At 46.5% G+C, this 19,378-nt stretch overlaps 1 protein-coding gene across 2 annotated transcripts in view; it reads left to right on the top strand.

The window, feature by feature from the left end:
* The first annotated feature begins 11,802 nt into the window (after window positions 1-11,802).
* The window catches only part of LOC115127099 (beta-enolase), a 36,034-nt gene continuing 28,458 nt past the window's right edge, over window positions 11,803-19,378 (top strand). For both annotated transcript variants that reach the window (XM_065025113.1, XM_065025114.1), the window contains exon 1: window positions 11,803-11,865. The gene's annotated coding sequence lies outside the window, so the exon portion shown is untranslated. The remainder of the gene's footprint in view (window positions 11,866-19,378) is intronic.

Genomic DNA, 19,378 nt, shown 5'->3' on the forward strand with positions numbered 1-19,378 from the left:
CTTTCCAACAAGTCAGTTCGTCAAATTTCTTCCCTGCTAGAGCTGTTCCGGTCGACTGTATTTGCTTTGTGAATTACCCAATTTGTAAGTCGCTCTGGATAAGAGCGTCTGCTAAATGACTTAAATGTAAATGTTAAATGTATCTATCTGATTCATGTGGTTGATCTAACTCTGTTAGGGGTGCAGCTGATTTAAATTATCCACAACTAGATGGAGCTGGTGTGGTACCTCTAACATCTCTCTCTCTCTCTGGGAACACTGCAGTAATGTCTTTACTAGGTAAACTGTACAGCCACTAGATGGAGCTGGTGTGGTACCTCTAACATCTCTCTCTCTCTCTGGGAACACTGCAGTAATGTCTTTACTAGGTAAACTGTACAGCCACTAGATGGAGCTGGTGTGGTACCTCTAACATCTCTCTCTCTCTCTCTCTGGAAACACTGCAGTAATGTCTTTACTAGGTAAACTGTACAGCCACTAGATGGAGCTGGTGTGGTACCTCTAACATCTCTCTCTCTGGAAACACTGCAGTAATGTCTTTACTAGGTAAACTGTACAGCCACTAGATGGAGCTGGTGTGGTACCTCTAACATCTCTCTCTCTGGAAACACTGCAGTAATGTCTTTACTGGGTACACTGTACAGCCACTAGATGGAGCTGGTGTGGTACCTCTAACATCTCTCTCTCTGAAACACTGCAGTAATGTCTTTACTAGGTAAACTGTACAGCCACTAGATGGAGCTGGTGTGGTACCTCTAACATCTCTCGCTCTCTCTCTGGGAACACTGCAGTAATGTCTTTACTAGGTAAACTGTACAGCCACTAGATGGAGCTGGTGTGGTACCTCTAACATCTCTCTCTCTGGAAACACTGCAGTAATGTCTTTACTAGGTAAACTGTACAGCCACTAGATGGAGCTGGTGTGGTACCTCTAACATCTCTCTCTCTCTGGAAACACTGCAGTAATGTCTTTACTAGGTAAACTGTACAGCCACTAGATGGAGCTGGTGTGGTACCTCTAACATCTCTCTCTCTGGAAACACTGCAGTAATGTCTTTACTAGGTAAACTGTACAGCCACTAGATGGAGCTGGTGTGGTACCTCTAACATCTCTCTCTCTCTCTCTGGGAACACTGCAGTAATGTCTTTACTAGGTAAACTGTACAGCCACTAGATGGAGCTGGTGTGGTACCTCTAACATCTCTCTCTCTCTCTGGGAACACTGCAGTAATGTCTTTACTAGGTAAACTGTACAGCCACTAGATGGAGCTGGTGTGGTACCTCTAACATCTCTCTCTCTGGAAACACTGCAGTAATGTCTTTACTAGGTAAACTGTACAGCCACTAGATGGAGCTGGTGTGGTACCTCTAACATCTCTCTCTCTCTGGGAACACTGCAGTAATGTCTTTACTAGGTAAACTGTACAGCCACTAGATGGAGCTGGTGTGGTACCTCTAACATCTCTCTCTCTCTCTCTCTCTCTGGGAACTCTGCAGTAATGTCTTTTTTACTCGGAAGGTAAACTGTACAGTTGTCAGAAAATGGTATAAATACCTCTAAGTATCTCAGATACCCCAAAACACTACTTAATGTACTAGGTAAACTTTTTACTGAACTAGTGTCAGGATGGTGTCTGTCTTTATCTAGAACTAGTGTCAGGATGGTGTCTGTCTTTATCTAGAACTAGTGTCAGGATGGTGTCTGTCTCAGAACTAGTGTCAGGATGGTGTCTGTCTTTTCCAGAACTAGTGTCAGGATGGTGTCTGTCTTTACAGAACTAGTGTCAGGATGGTGTCTGTCTTTATCCAGAACTAGTGTCAGGATGGTGTCTGTCTTTATCCAGAACAGTGTCAGGATGGTGTCTTTCTGTCTTTACAGCCACTAGATGGACTAGTGTCAGGTGGTGTCTGTCTTTAACCAGAACTAGTGTCAGGATGGTGTCTGTCTTTATCCAGAACTAGTGTCAGGATAATGTCTTTACACTAGTGTCAGGATGGTGTCTGTCTTTATCCAGAACTAGATGGGATGGTGTCTGTCTTTATCCAGAACTAGTGTCAGGATGGTGTCTGTCTTTATCCAGAACTAGTGTCAGGATGGTGTCTGTCTTTATCCAGAACTAGTGTCAGGATAATGTCTGTCTTTATCCAGAACTAGTGTCAGGATGGTGTCTGTCTTTATCCAGAACCAGTGTCAGGATGGTGTCTAACATCTAGAACTAGTGTCTCTTTCTCTAGAACTAGTGTCAGGATGGTGTCTGTCTTTACAGTAAAGTGTCACAGCCACTAGATGGAGCTGGTGTGGTACCTTTATCCAGAACTAGTGTCAGGATGGTGTCTGTCTTTATCCAGAACAGTGTCAGTCTTTACTGTCTGTCTTTATCCAGAACTAGTGTCAGATGGTGTCTGTCTTTATCCAGAACTAGTGTCAGGATGGTGTCTGTCTTTATCCAGAACTAGTGTCAAGATGGTGTCTGTCTTTATCCAGAACTAGTGTCAGGATGGTGTCTGTCTTTCTCCAGAACTAGTGTCAGGATGGTGTCTGTCTTTATCCAGAACTAGTGTCAGGATGGTGTCTGTCTTTATCTAGAACTAGTGAGGATGGTGTCTGTCTTTATCCAGAACTAGTGTCAGGATGGTGTCTGTCTTTATCTAGAACTAGTGTCAGGATGGTGTCTGTCTTTAGGTAAACCAGCCACTAGTGAGATGGTGTCTGTCTTTATCAGAACAGTGTCAGGATGGTGTCTGTCTTTCTGGGAACAGTGTCAGGATGGTGTCTGTCTTTATCCAGAACTAGGTAAGGATGTGTCTGTCTTTACTAGATGGAGCTGGTGTGGTCTAATGGTGTCTGTCTTTGGAAACACTGCAGATAATGTCTTTTACTAGTGTCAGGATGGTGTCTGTCTTTACCAGAACTGTGTCAGGATGTGTGTCTGTCTTTCTCCAGAACTAGTGTCAGGATGGTGTCTGTCTTTTCCAGAACTAGTGTCAGGATGGTGTCTGTCTTTATCCAGAACTAGTGTCAGGATGGTGTCTGTCTTTATCCAGAACTAGTGTCAGGATGGTGTCTGTCTTTATCCAGAACTAGTGTCAGGATGGTGTCTGTCTTTACAGAACAGTAATGTAGGTAATGGTGTCTGTCTTTACAGCCACTAGATGGAGCTGTCAGGTGGTGTCTGTCTTTATCCAGAACTAGTGTCAGGATGGTGTCTGTCTTTATCCAGAACAGTGTCAGGATGGTGTCTGTCTTTATCCAGAACTAGTGTCAGGATGGTGTCTGTCTTTATCCAGCCACTAGTGTCAGGATGGTGTCTGTCTTTATCAGAACTAGTGTCAGGATGGTGTCTGTCTTTATCCAGAACTGTACAGTGTCAGGATGAGCTGGTGTGTCTGTCTTTATCCAGAACTAGTGTCAGGATGGTGTCTGTCTTTATCCAGAACTAGTGTCAGGAACTGTCTTTACAGCCACTAGATGGAGCTGGTTTTATCTTTATCAGAACTAGTGTCAGGATGGTGTCTGTCTTTATCCAGAACAGTGTCAGGATGGTGTCTGTCTTTATCCAGAACTAGTGTCAGGATGGTGTCTGTCTTTATCTAGAACTAGTGTCAGGATGGTGTCTGTCTTTATCCAGAACTAGTGTCAGGATGGTGTCTGTCTTTATCAGAACAGTGTCAGGATGGTGTCTGTCTTTATCCAGAACTAGTTAAACTGTCAGGATGTGTGTCTGTCTTTATCCAGAACTAGTGTCAGGATGGTGTCTGTCTTTACAGAACTAGTGTCAGGATGGTGTCTGTCTTTATCAGAACTAGTGTCAGGATGGTGTCTGTCTTTATCTAGAACTAGTGTCAGGATGGTGTCTGTCTTTATCCAGAACTAGTGTCAGGATGGTGTCTGTCTTTATCCAGAACTAGTGTCAGGATGGTGTCTGTCTTTATCCAGAACTAGTGTCAGGATGGTGTCTGTCTTTATCTAGAACTAGTGTCATGGGATGGTGTCTGTCTTCTTTATCCAGAACTAGTGTCAGGATGGTGTCTCCAGCTAGTGTCAATGTCTTTACTAGGTAAACTGTACAGCCACTAGTGTCAGGATGGTGTCTGTCTTTATCCAGAACAGTGTCAGGATGGTGTCTGTCTTTATCCAGAACTAGTGTCAGGATGGTGTCTGTCTTTATACTAGGTAAACTAGTGTCAGATGGAGCTGGTGTGGTACCTCTAACTATCTCTGTCTTTATCCAGAACTAGTGTCAGGATGGTGTCTTCTTTATCAGAACTAGTGTCAGGATGGTGTCTGTCTTTACTAGAACTAGGAGGATGGTGTCTGTCTTTACCAGAACTAGTGTCAGGATGGTGTCTGTCTTTATCCAGAACTAGTGTCAGGATGGTGTCTGTCTTTATCCAGAACTAGTGTCAATGGTAGTCTTTATCCAGACTAGGAGATGGTGTCTGTCTTTATCTCTCAGAACTAGTGTCAGGATGGTGTCTGTCTTTATCCAGAACTAGTGTCAGGATGGTGTCTGTCCACAGAACTAGTGTCAGGATGGTGTCTGTCTTTATCCAGAACAGTGTCAGGATGGTGTCTGTCTTTATCAGAACAGTGTCAGGATAATGTCTGTCTTTCCAGAACTAGTGTCAGGATGGTGTCTGTCTTTACAGCTAGTGTAGATGGATGGTGTGGTCTGTCTTTATCCAGAACTAGTGTCAGGATCTCTCTCTCTCTCTCTGTCTGTCTTTATCCAGAATGTGTCAGGATGGTGTCTGTCTTTATCCAGAACTAGTGTCAGGATGGTGTCTGTCTTTACCCCAGAACTAGTGTCAGGATGGTGTCTGTCTTTATCCAGAACTAGTGTCAGGATGGTGTCTGTCTTTATCCAGAACTAGTGTCAGGATGGTGTCTGTCTTTATCCAGAACTAGTGTCAGGATGGTGTCTGTCTTTATCCAGAACTAGTGTCAGGATGGTGTCTGTCTTTATCCAGAACTAGTGTCAGGATGGTGTCTGTCTTTATCCAGAACTAGTGTCAGGATGGTGTCTGTCTTTATCCAGAACTAGTGTCAGGATGGTGTCTGTCTTTATCCAGAACTAGTGTCAGGATGGTGTCTGTCCCTGGTGTCTCCCTGATTACAGGGGTGGTAAGATGACCCTGGTGTCTCCCTGATCACAGGGATGGTAGGGTGTCCCTGGTGTCTCCCTGGTCACAGGGATGGTAGGGTGTCCCTGGTGTCTCGTCACAGGGATGGTAGGGTGTCCCTGGTGTATCGTCACAGGGATGGTAGGGTGTCCCTTGTGTCTCCCTGATCACAGGGGAGGGTGGGGTGTCCCTGGTGTCTCCCTGGTCACAGGGATGGTAGGGTGTCCCTGATGTCTCCCTGGTCACAGGGATGGTAGGGTGTCCCTGGTGTCTCCCTGGTCACAGGGATGGTAGGGTGTCCCTGGTGTCTCCCTGGTCACAGGGATGGTAGGGTGTCCCTGGTGTCTCCCTGGTCACAGGGGAGGGTAGGGTGTCCCTGGTCACAGGGATGGTAGGGTGTCCCTGGTGTCTCCCTGGTCACAGGGATGTTAGGGTGACCCTGGTGTCTCCCTGGTCACAGGGGTGGTAGGGTGTCCCTGGTGTCTCCCTGGTTACAGGGGATGGTAGGGTGTCCCTGGTGTCTCCCTGGTTACAGGGGAGGGTAGGGTGTCCCTGGTGTCTCCCTGATTACTGGGATGGTAGGGTGTCCCTGGTGTCTCCCTGGTCACAGGGATGGTAGGGTGACCCTGGAGTCTCCCTGGTCACAGGGATGGTAGGGTGTCCCTGGTGTCTCCCTGGTTACAGGGGAGGGTGGGGTGACCCTGGTGTCTCCCTGGTCACAGGGATGGTAGGGTGTCCCTGGTGTCTCCCTGGTTACAGGGGAGGGTAGGGTGTCCCTGGTGTCTCCCTGATTACAGGGGAGGGTGGGGTGACCCTGGTGTCTCCCTGATTACTGGAAGGGTGGGGTGACCTGGTGTCTCCCTGGTCACAGGGATGGTAGGGTGTCCCTGGTGTCTCCTGGTCACAGGGATGGTAGGGTGTCCCTGGTGTCTCCCTGGTCACAGGGAGGGTAGGGTGTCCCTGGTCACAGGGGTGGTAGGGTGTCCCTGGTGTCTCCCTGGTTACTGGGAGGGTGGGGTGACCCTGGTGTCTCCCTGGTTACTGGGAGGGTGGGGTGACCCTGGTGTCTCCCTGGTCACAGGGGATGGTAGGGTGTCCCTGGTGTCTCCCTGGACCCTGGTCACAGGGATGGTAGGGTGTCCCTGGTGTCTCCCTGGTCACAGGGGGTGGGGTGTCCTGGTGGGTTAGGGTGACCCTGGTCACAGGGGTGGTAGGGTGTCCCTGGTGTCTCCCTGGTTACAGGGAGGGTAGGGTGACCCTGGTCACAGGGGTGGTAAGAGTGTCCCTGGTGGGTGGTAGGGTGTCCCTGGTGTCTCCCTGGTTACTGGTTACTGGGGGTGGTGACCCTGGGTGACCCTGGTGTCTCCCTGGTCACAGGGGATGGTAGGGTGTCCTGGTGTCTCCCTGGTTACAGGGAGGGTAGGTGGGTGTCCCTGGTCACAGGGACCCTGGTAGGGTGTCCCTGGTGTCTCCTGGTTACAGGGAGGGTGGGGTGACCCTGGTCACAGGGGTGGTAGGGTGTCCCTGGTGTCTCCCTGGTTACAGGGGTGGTAGGGTGACCCTGGTGTCTCCCTGGTCACAGGGATGGTAGGGTGTCCCTGGTGTCTCCCTGGTCACAGGGGTGGTAGGGTGACCCTGGTGTCTCCTGGCAGGGGTGGTAGGGTGTCCCTGGTCACAGGGGGATGGTAGGGTGACCCTGAGGTGGTAGGGTGTACCTGGTGTCTCCTGGTTACAGGGGATGGTAGACCCTGGTGTCCCTGGTCACAGGGGTGGTAGGGTGTCCCTGGTGTCTCCCTGGTCACAGGGAGGGTAGGGTGTCCCTGGTGTCTCCCTGGTGCACAGGGGAGGGTGGGGTAGGAGGGTTAAATATAGTTCTGTAGCCAGTAAAGGGTACAGTGAAAGGGTAGGGTGGGTGTCAGGACACTGGCCTTTAGCACACCGTGTGTGTGGTACAGTGAAAGGGTAGGGTGGGTGTTTCGGGTCGCTGGCCTTTCGCTGCGAGTCCAGAGAGGCTCACATTTCACCTTCAGCTGAAACTTGACCTACAGACGGCCCTGGTGAGATAGGGATTATCAGACCTGTTCAAAGGCACTTACATATTTTCTCAAGGCTTAAAAATCCTTCTTTAACCCAGTCTCCTCTCCTTCATCTACACTGAAGTGGATTTAACAAGTGGCATCAATAAGGGATCATAGTTTTCACCTGGTCAGTCTGTCATGGAAAGAGCAGGTGTTCTTAATGTTTTGTTTACTCAGTGTAGTTATGGGATAATCCAGTGTGTATCACTACATTAGCTTTAAGGCCTGGATTCACCCTAACCCTAACCTGTCACGGAAAGAGCAGGTGTTCTTAATGTTTTGTCTACTCCGTGTAGTTATCTGATAATCCAGTGTGTATCACTACATTAGCTTTAAGGCCTGGATTCAATCAAAGGTGCGTTGTTAACATAACAAGTGTAAGTTTAGTACACTGTTAAATAAACTACATTATCTCTCCCTGACTAGCTCAATGCACTTCATTATCACTATCACTACGCAACTAGTTCAGTACACTACATGATCACCACCAGACTAGTTCAGTACACTACATTATCACTACCAGACTAGTTCATTACACTACATTATCACTACCAGACTAGTTCAGTACACTGCATTATCACTACCAGACTAGTTCAGTACACTGCAATATCACTACCAGACTAGTTCAGTACACTACATTATCACCACCAGACTAGTTCAGTACACTACATTATCACTACCAGACTAGTTCAGTACACTACATTATCACTACCAGACTAGTTCATTACACTACATTATCTCTACCAGACTAGTTCATTATACTACATTATCACTACCGGACTAGTTCAGTACACTACATTATCACTACCAGACTAGTTCATTACACTACATTATCACTACCAGACTAGTTCATTACACTACATTATCACTACCAGACTAGTTCAGTACACTACAATATCACTACCAGACTAGTTCAGTACACTACATTATCACCACCAGACTAGTTCATTATCACTACCAGACTAGTTCAGTACACTACATTATCACTACCAGACTAGTTCATTATCACTACCAGACTAGTTCACTACACTACATTATCACTACCAGACTAGTTCATTACACTACATTATCACTACCAGACTAGTTCATTACACTACATTATCACTACCAGACTAGTTCATTACACTACATTATCACTACCAGACTAGTTCAGTACACTACATTATCACCACCAGACTAGTTCATTATCACTACCAGACTAGTTCATTACACTACAATATCACTACCAGACTAGTTCATTATCACTACCAGACTAGTTCAGTACACTACATTATCACCACCAGACTAGTTCATTATCACTACCAGACTAGTTCAGTACACTACATTATCACTACCAGACTAGTTCAGTACACTACATTATCACTACCAGACTAGTTCATTATCACTACCAGACTAGTTCAGTACACTACATTATCACTACCAGACTAGTTCAGTACACTACATTATCACTACCAGACTAGTTCAGTACACTACAATATCACTACCAGACTAGTTCAGTACACTACATTATCACCACCAGACTAGTTCATTATCACTACCAGACTAGTTCAGTACACTACATTATCACTACCAGACTAGTTCATTATCACTACCAGACTAGTTCAGTACACTACATTATCACTACCAGACTAGTTCAGTACACTACATTATCACCACCAGACTAGTTCATTATCACTACCAGACTAGTTCATTACACTACAATATCACTACCAGACTAGTTCATTATCACTACCAGACTAGTTCAGTACACTACATTATCACCACCAGACTAGTTCATTATCACTACCAGACTAGTTCAGTACACTACATTATCACTACCAGACTAGTTCAGTACACTACATTATCACTACCAGACTAGTTCATTATCACTACCAGACTAGTTCAGTACACTACATTATCACTACCAGACTAGTTCAGTACACTACATTATCACTACCAGACTAGTTCAGTACACTACAATATCACTACCAGACTAGTTTAGTACACTACATTATCACCACCAGACTAGTTCAGTACACTACATTATCACCACCAGACTAGTTCAGTACACTACAATATCACTACCAGACTAGTTCAGTACACTACATTATCACTATCACAACCAGACACTGGTCATCTCTACTGCCTCTGATCTGGAGGACTCACTAAACAGAGAACATCCCTGGTCATCCCTACTGCCTCTGATCTGGAGGACTCACTAAACAGAGAACATCCCTGGTCATCCCTACTGCCTCTGATCTGGTGGACTCACTAAACAGAGAACATCCCTGGTCATCCCTACTGCCTCTGATCTGGAGGACTCACTAAACAGAGAACATCCCTGGTCATCCCTACTGCCTCTGATCTGGAGGACTCACTAAACAGAGAACATCCCTGGTCATCCCTACTGCCTCTGATCTAGAGGACTCACTAAACAGAGAACATCCCTGGTCATCCCTACTGCCTCTGATCTGGTGGACTCACTAAACAGAGAACATCCCTGGTCATCCCTACTGCCTCTGATCTGGAGGACTCACTAAACAGAGAACATCCCTGGTCATCCCTACTGCCTCTGATCTGAGGACTCACTAAACAGAGAACATCTCTGGTCATCCCTACTGCCTCTGATCTGGAGGACTCACTAAACAGAGAACATCCCTGGTCATCCCTACTGCCTCTGATCTGGAGGACTCACTAAACAGAGAACATCCCTGGTCATCCCTACTGCCTCTGATCTGGAGGACTCACTAAACAGAGAACATCCCTGGTCATCCCTACTGCCTCTGATCTGGAGGACTCACTAAACAGAGAACATCCCTGGTCATCCCTACTGCCTCTGATCTGGAGGACTCACTAAACAGAGAACATCCCTGGTCATCCCTACTGCCTCTGATCTGGAGGACTCACTAAACAGAGAACATCCCTGGTCATCACTACTGCCTCTGATCTGGAGGACTCACTAAACAGAGAACATCCCTACTGCCTCTGATCTGGAGGACTCACTAAACAGAGAACATCCCTGGTCATCCCTACTGCCTCTGATCTGGTGGACTCACTAAACACAAATGTTTAGTCTGTAAATGATTGTCAAAGTGTTGGAGTGTGCCCCTGGCTATCTCTTAACATAAGTTCATGTGTTCCTAGTCACCCCACTATTCTCTCTGGTCAGTTCATGTGTTCCTAGTCACCCCATTATTCTCTCTGGCCAGTTCATGTGTTCCTAGTCACCCCATTATTCTCTCTGGCCAGTTCATGTGTTCCTAGTCACCCCACTATTCTCTCTGGTCAGTTCATGTGTTCCCACTGTTCTCTCTGGCCAGTTCATGTGTTCCTAGTCACCCCACTATTCTCTCTGGTCAGTTCATGTGTTCCTAGTCACCCCATTATTCTCTCTGGCCAGTTCATGTGTTCCTAGTCACCCCACTATTCTCTCTGGCCAGTTCATGTGTTCCTAGTCACCCCACTATTCTCTCTGGCCAGTTCATTTGTTCCCACTGTTCTCTCTGGCCAGTTCATGTGTTCCTAGACACCCCACTATTCTCTCTGGCCAGTTCATGTGTTCCCACTGTTCTCTCTGGCCAGTTCATGTGTTCCTAGACACCCCACTATTCTCTCTGGCCAGTTCATGTGTTCCCACTGTTCTCTCTGGCCAGTTCATGTGTTCCTAGTCACCCCACTGTTCTCTCTGGCCAGTTCATGTGTTCCTAGACACCCCACTATTCTCTCTGGCCAGTTCATGTGTTCCCACTATTCTCTCTGGTCAGTTCATGTGTTCCTAGTCACCCCACTGTTCTCTCTGTCCAGTTCATGTGTTCCTAGTCACCCCACTATTCTCTCTGGCCAGTTCATGTGTTCCTAGTCACCCCACTATTCTCTCTGGCCAGTTCATGTGTTCCTAGTCACCCCACTGTTCTCTCTGGCCAGTTCATGTGTTCCTAGTCACCCCACTATTCTCTCTGGCCAGTTCATGTGTTCCTAGTCACCCCACTGTTCTCTCTGGCCAGTTCATGTGTTCCTAGTCACCCCACTATTCTCTCTGGCCAGTTTATGTGTTCCTAGTCACCCCACTATTCTCTCTGGCCAGTTCATGTGTTCCTAGTCACCCCACTATTCTCTCTGGCCAGTTCATGTGTTCCTAGTCACCCCACTGTTCTCTCTGGCCAGTTCATGTGTTCCTAATCACCCCACTGTTCTCTCTGGCCAGTTCATGTGTTCCTACTGTTCTCTCTGGCCACTGTTCTCTCTGGCCAGTTCATGTGTTCCTAGTCACCCCACTATTCTCTCTGGCCAGTTCATGTGTTCCTAGTCACCCCACTATTCTCTCTGGCCAGTTCATGTGTTCCTAGTCCCCCCACTGTATGTTCACAGTAGGCCAACATGTTTCCATTTAAAACAGCGAAATCTAGAAAACATTCAAAAGTAACCAAAATGGTATTTTATACTGTTTATATCCTTTCATGATTTTACATGTTGATGAGTCATATGTATTCTGTATATAAAAACCTTTATACAGAGACGTGACCATACTTTCAGTTTTTCCGTTTCTGATTGTGTCTGGTAGTTTGTCTCTGGTCCCTAAGCCCTTATTGGGCAGCGGTCGCCACTGGCAGTCTATAAAAGTCCGACTGGAGAACAGAGTTACCACTTTCCAGAAGGACAGCCAGCCAGCGAGCCCCCCAATCAGGTACCGTCCAGTTGTTTAAAAACTGTTCTCTCTTAAAACATTTAGTGTAATGTAAAGACTTGGGAAAGCTCGTGTTGTGGTTATCAAGGAAACGAGGCAGTTGCTTTGGACTGTAGCCGAGACCCACGTACTTTGCTAATGTTCCATATCTGACTACTTCATAGATATATAGATATATATAGTTCCATAGCTCTATGGATATATGTATATATGGGCTACTGTATAAGTTCATCATAGCGTTTGGGAATAAGGAAACGGGAGCCTAATTTCTTACATATTGCAACTGTTAGCAATGCATCTACCTTTTTTAAAACTGAACGTTTTTGACATATTCCCTACGAAAACCCCTGCCTCTTATTCTTTTTATTTAAAAAAATATATATATTTTATTTTTGCATTTTCCAATTAAGAACTTTCAAAACAAAAGTGAAAAGATATTAGACAACGATAGGACAAAGTGACAGTAACAGACGAGCGTAACAAGAATAAATAATAATTATAATTATATAAACAAACATACAATAAGAATAAAAAATAAAATAACGAGATATTGAATCACCTGCCGTAGGCTACATAAATAAAATAACGAGATATTGAATCACCTGCCGTAGGCTACATAAATAAAATAACGAGATATTGAATCACCTGCCGTAGGCTACATAAATAAAATAACGAGATATTGAATCACCTGCCATAGGCTACATATTCTACGTTACGTGTGAAACATTATGTGAGGATTATATAGAGATTCAATCAATGAGATGTGGGGGGAGATTCTCCATATAGTCAATGAAAGGTTGCCAAATTCTGTAAAATGTCTTTAGCTTATTCCTCAAGCAGTAAGTGATTTTCTCCAAAGGGATACAACTATTAACTTCCGAAAGCCACATTGCAACTGGCAGGGAGGAATCCAATTTCCATTTCAAGGCAATACATTTCTTGGCAATCGCTAGCAATATTTCTGTTAGCTTTATAGTAAGGCTTTGCCTAAGATTGGTGTTAGTAAAGTTACCCAGTAGACAGACCTCCGGGTCTAAAAGGAATGCAACCCTGTGAATTGAGGATATGGTATCGCATACCCCCCTGCCAGAAACCGTGTAGTTTTGAACACTGCCAAGTGGAATGGAGGAATGTTCCTTCATCTGAGCCACATCTAAAACGTAGGGAGGAGATATCTGGGTTGAACTTGTGCAGTCCTAGATGGGGTGATATAGAGCTGATGGAGGAAATTAAACTGGATCAGTCTGTATCTGGAGTTCAATGTGGATGTAACCCCATCCCAGCATAGGTCACTCCATAGATCCTCCTGCCTCTTATTCTTGTTTGTCTTGTCTGTTTGTAGCCGACTTGACAGTATGACTACTTTTGGTTGGGGGACACCGGTTCATCAGGTTTGTACAAGCTGGAGCCTGAACAGCCCTTGATCACGACTCTCGGTTCCATTAGATCACACAGGTCATTGGACTAAGGCGTCGGCTGTTGGGGTGTTTTTGTTAAGAGCCCCCGACGCTCAATCTGAACACTGCGATACAGGGTTGGAAGCCTTTAATTTCTCTCTGATATGAAAGACCCCCCAAAAAAAGGTTAAATGGCTCCATACCTTGATCAGTGTTCCCACACGGTCACATCGCCACGTTACGCCGCATGTTTACGGACAACAGAAGGAGAGGAGACCACCTGTACCAATCAGAGCCTTGAGGAAGTACCCTTTGACCTTTTCCACCTTCTGTTATTAGGCCTGAATTCAAAATGGATTAAAAAACATGCTCCATAGCTGTATGGATCTGTAACTACTACAGTGTAGTTTAGTAGGATGGAGGCTGTATGGGTCTGTAACTACTACAGTGTAGTTTAGTAGGATGGAGGCTGTATGGGTCTGTAACTACTACAGTGTAGTTTAGTAGGATGGAGGCTGTATGGGTCTGTAACTACTACTGTATGGTGTAGTTTAGTGATAGTTTAGTAACTACTACAGTGGATGGATGGAGGCTCCATAGCTGTATGGATCTGTAACTACTACAGTGTAGTTTAGTAGGATGGAGGCTGTATGGATCTGTAACTACTACAGTGTAGTTTAGTAGGATGGAGGCTGTATGGATCTGTAACTACTACAGTGTAGTTTAGTAGGATGGAGGCTGTATGGATCTGTAACTACTACAGTGTAGTTTAGTAGGATGGAGGCTGTATGGGTCTGTAACTACTACAGTGTAGTTTAGTAGGATGGAGGCTGTATGGATCTGTAACTACTACAGTGTAGTTTAGTAGGATGGAGGCTCCATAGCTGTATGGATCTGTAACTACTACAGTGTAGTTTAGTAGGATGGAGGCTGTATGGGTCTAACTACTACAGTGTAGTTTAGTAGGATGGAGGCTCCATAGCTGTATGGGTCTGTAACTACTACAGTGTAGTTTAGTAGGATGGAGGCTGTATGGGTCTAACTACTACAGTGTAGTTTAGTAGGATGGAGGCTCCATAGCTGTATGGGTCTGTAACTACTACAGTGTAGTTTAGTAGGATGGAGGCTGTATGGGTCTGTAACTACTACAGTGTAGTTTAGTAGGATGGAGGCTGTATGGATCTGTAACTACTACAGTGTAGTTTAGTAGGATGGAGGCTGTATGGGTCTGTAACTACTACAGTGTAGTTTAGTAGGATGGAGGCTGTATGGGTCTGTAACTACTACAGTGTAGTTTAGTAGGATGGAGGCTGTATGGATCTGTAACTACTACAGTGTAGTTTAGTAGGATGGAGGCTGTATGGGTCTGTAACTACTACAGTGTAGTTTAGTAGGATGGAGGCTGTATGGGTCTGTAACTACTACAGTGTAGTTTAGTAGGATGGAGGCTGTATGGGCTACTACAGTGTAGTTTAGTAGGATGGAGGCTCCATAGCTGTATGGATCTGTAACTACTACAGTGTAGTTTAGTAGGATGGAGGCTGTATGGGTCTGTAACTACTACAGTGTAGTTTAGTAGGATGGAGGCTGTATGGGTCTGTAACTACTACAGTGTAGTTTAGTAGGATGGAGGCTCCATAGCTGTATGGATCTGTAACTACTACAGTGTAGTTTAGTAGGATGGGAAGCTGACCCATGTTGACTCCAACACTTCCCACAGTTGTGTCAAGTTGTCTGGATGTCCTTTGGGTGGTGGACCGTTGATACACACAGGAAACTGTTGAGTGTGAAAAACCCGGCAGAGTTGCAGTTCTTGACACAAACTGGTGCACCTGGCACCTTCTAGCCTACCCCGTTCAAAGGAACTTAAATATTTAGTCTTGCTCATTCACCCTCTGAATGGCACCCATGTCTCAATTGTCTCAAGGCTTTAAAAATCCTTATTTAACGTGTTTCTTCAGCTACACTGAAGTGGATTGAACAGGTGACCTCAATAAGGGATCTTAACTTTGACCTGGATTCACTCATGGAAAGAGTAGGTGTTCATAATGTTTTGTATGATCAGTGTCTAGAATGAGTGTCGTCGTCCCCCCCCCCGGCCAGATAAGGAGAGTCACGGAACAGACAGACTCCGGGACTGCGAGACCAACTCAAGGACCACTTGTCCTCTATCAACTAGCTAATGTCATTCATTAATGTCATCCAAATGGCATGTTGTGTGAACGGTGTATTAATAAACCCACTGCGGTCCGTACTGTAATACAGTATCGCCTCAAACCCTGACCGCTAGTGAAAGGTCAAACTCAAATCTCTTGTGAATGTAGTGAAAGGTCAAACTAAAAGGGGAAGGGTCAATGAGGCTCTACAACGCTTCACACACACATTGCACACATTAACTGCTAACCACACACTAGCTATATGCAGAACACACAACATACTGTACGCAGTACACACTGTACACACAACATACTGTACGCAGTACACACTACACACAACATACTGTACGCAGTACACACTGTACGCAGTACACACTGTACACACAACATACTGTACGCAGTACACACTGTACACACAACATACTGTACGCAGTACACACTGTACACACAACATACTGTACGCAGTACACACTGTACGCAGTACACACTGTACACACAACATACTGTACGCAGTACACATTGACACACTGTACACACAACATACTGTACGCAGTACACATTGACACACTGTACACACAACATACTGTACGCAGTACACACTACACACAACATACTGTACGCAGTACACACTGTACACACAACATACTGTACGCAGTACACACTGACACACTGTACACACAACATACTGTACGCAGTACACATTGACACACTGTACACACAACATACTGTACGCAGTACACACTACACACAACATACTGTACGCAGTACACACTGTACACACAACATACTGTACGCAGTACACACTACACACAACATACTGTACGCAGTACACACTGACACACTGTACACACAACATACTGTACGCAGTACACACTGTACACACAACATACTGTACGCAGTACACACTACACACAACATACTGTACGCAGTACACACTGACACACTGTACACACAGTACACACTGTACACACAACATACTGTACGCAGTACACACTACACACAACATACTGTACGCAGTACACACTGACACACTGTACACACAACATACTGTACGCAGTACACACTACACACAACATACTGTACGCAGTACACACTGTACACACAACATACTGTACGCAGTACACTAAGACACTGTACACACTGTACACACAACATACTGTACGCAGTACACACTGTACACACAACATACTGTACGCAGTACACACTGTACACACAACATACTGTACGCAGTACACTAAGACACTGTACACACTGTACACACAACATACTGTACGCAGTACACACTGTACACACAACATACTGTACGCAGTACACACTGTACACACAACATACTGTACGCAGTACACTAAGACACTGTACACACTGTACACACAACATACTGTACGCAGTACACTAAGACACTGACACACTAACACTATACGCAGCACGTATACATTTCACAGTATCTTGTGTTTATTAATAGCAGTCTTTAGAGCATTCAGGACATCGCTGTACACCCCCCTGCTCTGCTCTTGGGGGAGCACTTCACACAGCTGCACTCCGGGCCGAGTGACCGTGTGGAGACAGCTTAGTGTCCAGCTCAGATTTAATAGGCAGGCAGGCCCAGGCAGGCAGGCAGGCAGGGGCAGGCAGGCCCAGGCAGGCAGGCCCAGGCAGGCAGGCCCAGGCAGGCAGGGGCAGGCAGGCAGGCCCAGGCAGGCAGGGGCAGGCAGGCAGGGGCAGGCAGGCAGGCCCAGGCAGGCAGGGGCAGGCAGGCAGGCCCAGGCAGGCAGGCCCAGGCAGGCAGGGGCAGGCAGGCAGGCCCAGGCAGGCAGGCCCAGGCAGGCAGGCCCAGGCAGGCAGGCCGGCCCAGGCAGGCCGGGGCAGGCAGGCCGAGGCAGGCAGGCCGGGGCAGGCAGGCAGGGGCAGGCAGGCAGGCCGAGGCAGGCAGGCAGGCAGGCAGGCCGAGGCAGGCAGGCAGGCCCAGGCAGGCAGGCAGGCCCAGGCAGGCAGGCCGGCCCAGGCAGGCAGGCCGAGGCAGGCAGAGAAAGTGGTGGTTGTAGGTTCTGCAGGGGGAGCAGCTAAATATTCTAGTATATCTCTCTCTAAACCGTGAATCTGAATGTCCTGGCCTGCCGTTGGTCAGCTGTGACCTCACTGCACTCTGATAGGCTTGCTGGGTGTGAGATGCGTAGAGGAGGACCTACGGTGTGGGGAGAGGGACAGATTACACTGATGAGAACATGAAGCTACAACAGACTGCCTACCTCGGGTCACACCATAGAGAATGATAGAGGCCTCTAGTGGCCGAAAGGAAGTTTTAGCTTTGGCAGCGTCATTGCCATTTTAAAGTAGTCAACTGTGTGGGGATTCCTATGGGTTGTAGCCTCAATGGCGCTGTCAGACACTATAACATGACAGATATCCAGATGAGTCCTGTATCTCCATACTAAACACTGTAGTGGTCAGACTACAGAACAGATTGCTAGGAGACGCTGACCTGTATTCTGATTGGCTCAGAGCAAACAGAAGATAACTGAAGTTCTAAATGTTTTCTCTCTACCACCCCCCCCCCCTCCTCTAGTCAGGATGTCTATCATTAAGATCCATACCTCTCTCTACCCCCCTCCTCTAGTCAGGATGTCTATCATTAAGATCCATACCTCTCTCTACCCCCCTCCTCTAGTCAGGATGTCTATCATTAAGATCCATACCTCTCTCTCAGGATGTCTATCATTAAGATCCCCCTCCTCTAGTCAGGATGTCTATCATTAAGATCCATACCTCTCTCTACCCCCCTCCTCTAGTCAGGATGTCTATCATTAAGATCCATACCTCTCTCTACCCCCCTCCTCTAGTCAGGATGTCTATCATTAAGATCCATACCTCTCTCTACCCCCCCCTCCTCTAGTCAGGATGTCTATCATTAAGATCCATACCTCTCTCTACCCCCCCTCCTCTAGTCAGGATGTCTATCATTAAGATCCATACTCTCTCTACCCCCCTCCTCTAGTCAGGATGTCTATCATTAAGATCCATACCTCTCTACTATCCCCCCTCCTCTAGTCAGGATGTCTATCATTAAGATCCATACCTCTCTCTACCCCCCTCCTCTAGTCAGGATGTCTATCATTAAGATCCATACCTCTCTCTACCCCCCTCCTCTAGTCAGGATGTCTATCATTAAGATCCATCACCCCCTCTCCTCTAGTCAGGATGTCTCTACCCCCCTCCTCTAGTCAGGATGTCTATCCCCTCTACCCCCTCCTCTAGTCAGGGATGTCTATCATTAAGATCCATACCTCTCTCTACCCCCTCCTCTAGTCAGGATGTCTATCATTAAGATCCATACCTCTCTCTACCCCCCTCCTCTAGTCAGGATGTCTATCATTAAGATCCATTAAGATCCATACCTCTCTCTCTACCCCCCCTCCTCTAGTCAGGATGTCTATCATTAAGATCCATACCTCTCTCTACCCCCTCCTCTAGTCAGGATGTCTATCATTAAGATCCATACCTCTCTCTCTACCCCCCCCTCCTCTAGTCAGGATGTCTATCATTAAGATCCATACTCTCTCTACCCCCCTCCCTCTAGTCAGGATGTCTATCATTAAGATCCATACCTCTCTCTACCCCCCTCCTCTAGTCAGGATGTCTATCATTAAGATCCATCCATACCTCTCTCTACCCCCTCCCTAGTCAGGATGTCTATCATTAAGATCCATACCTCTCTCTACCCCCCTCCTCTAGTCAGGATGTCTATCATTAAGATCCATACCTCTCTCTCTATCATTAGATCCCCCCTCCTCCTCTAGTCAGGATGTCTATCATTAAGATCCATACCCTCTCTCACCCCCCCCCTCCTCTAGTCAGGATGTCTATCATTAAGATCCATACCTCTCTCTAAGATCCTACCCCCCCTCCTCTAGTCAGGATGTCTATCATTAAGATCCATACCTCTCAGGATGTCTATCATTAAGA

The sequence above is a fragment of the Oncorhynchus nerka genome, linkage group LG12, assembly GCF_034236695.1.
Source record: "Oncorhynchus nerka isolate Pitt River linkage group LG12, Oner_Uvic_2.0, whole genome shotgun sequence".
Taxonomy (NCBI): Eukaryota; Metazoa; Chordata; class Actinopteri; order Salmoniformes; family Salmonidae; genus Oncorhynchus; species Oncorhynchus nerka.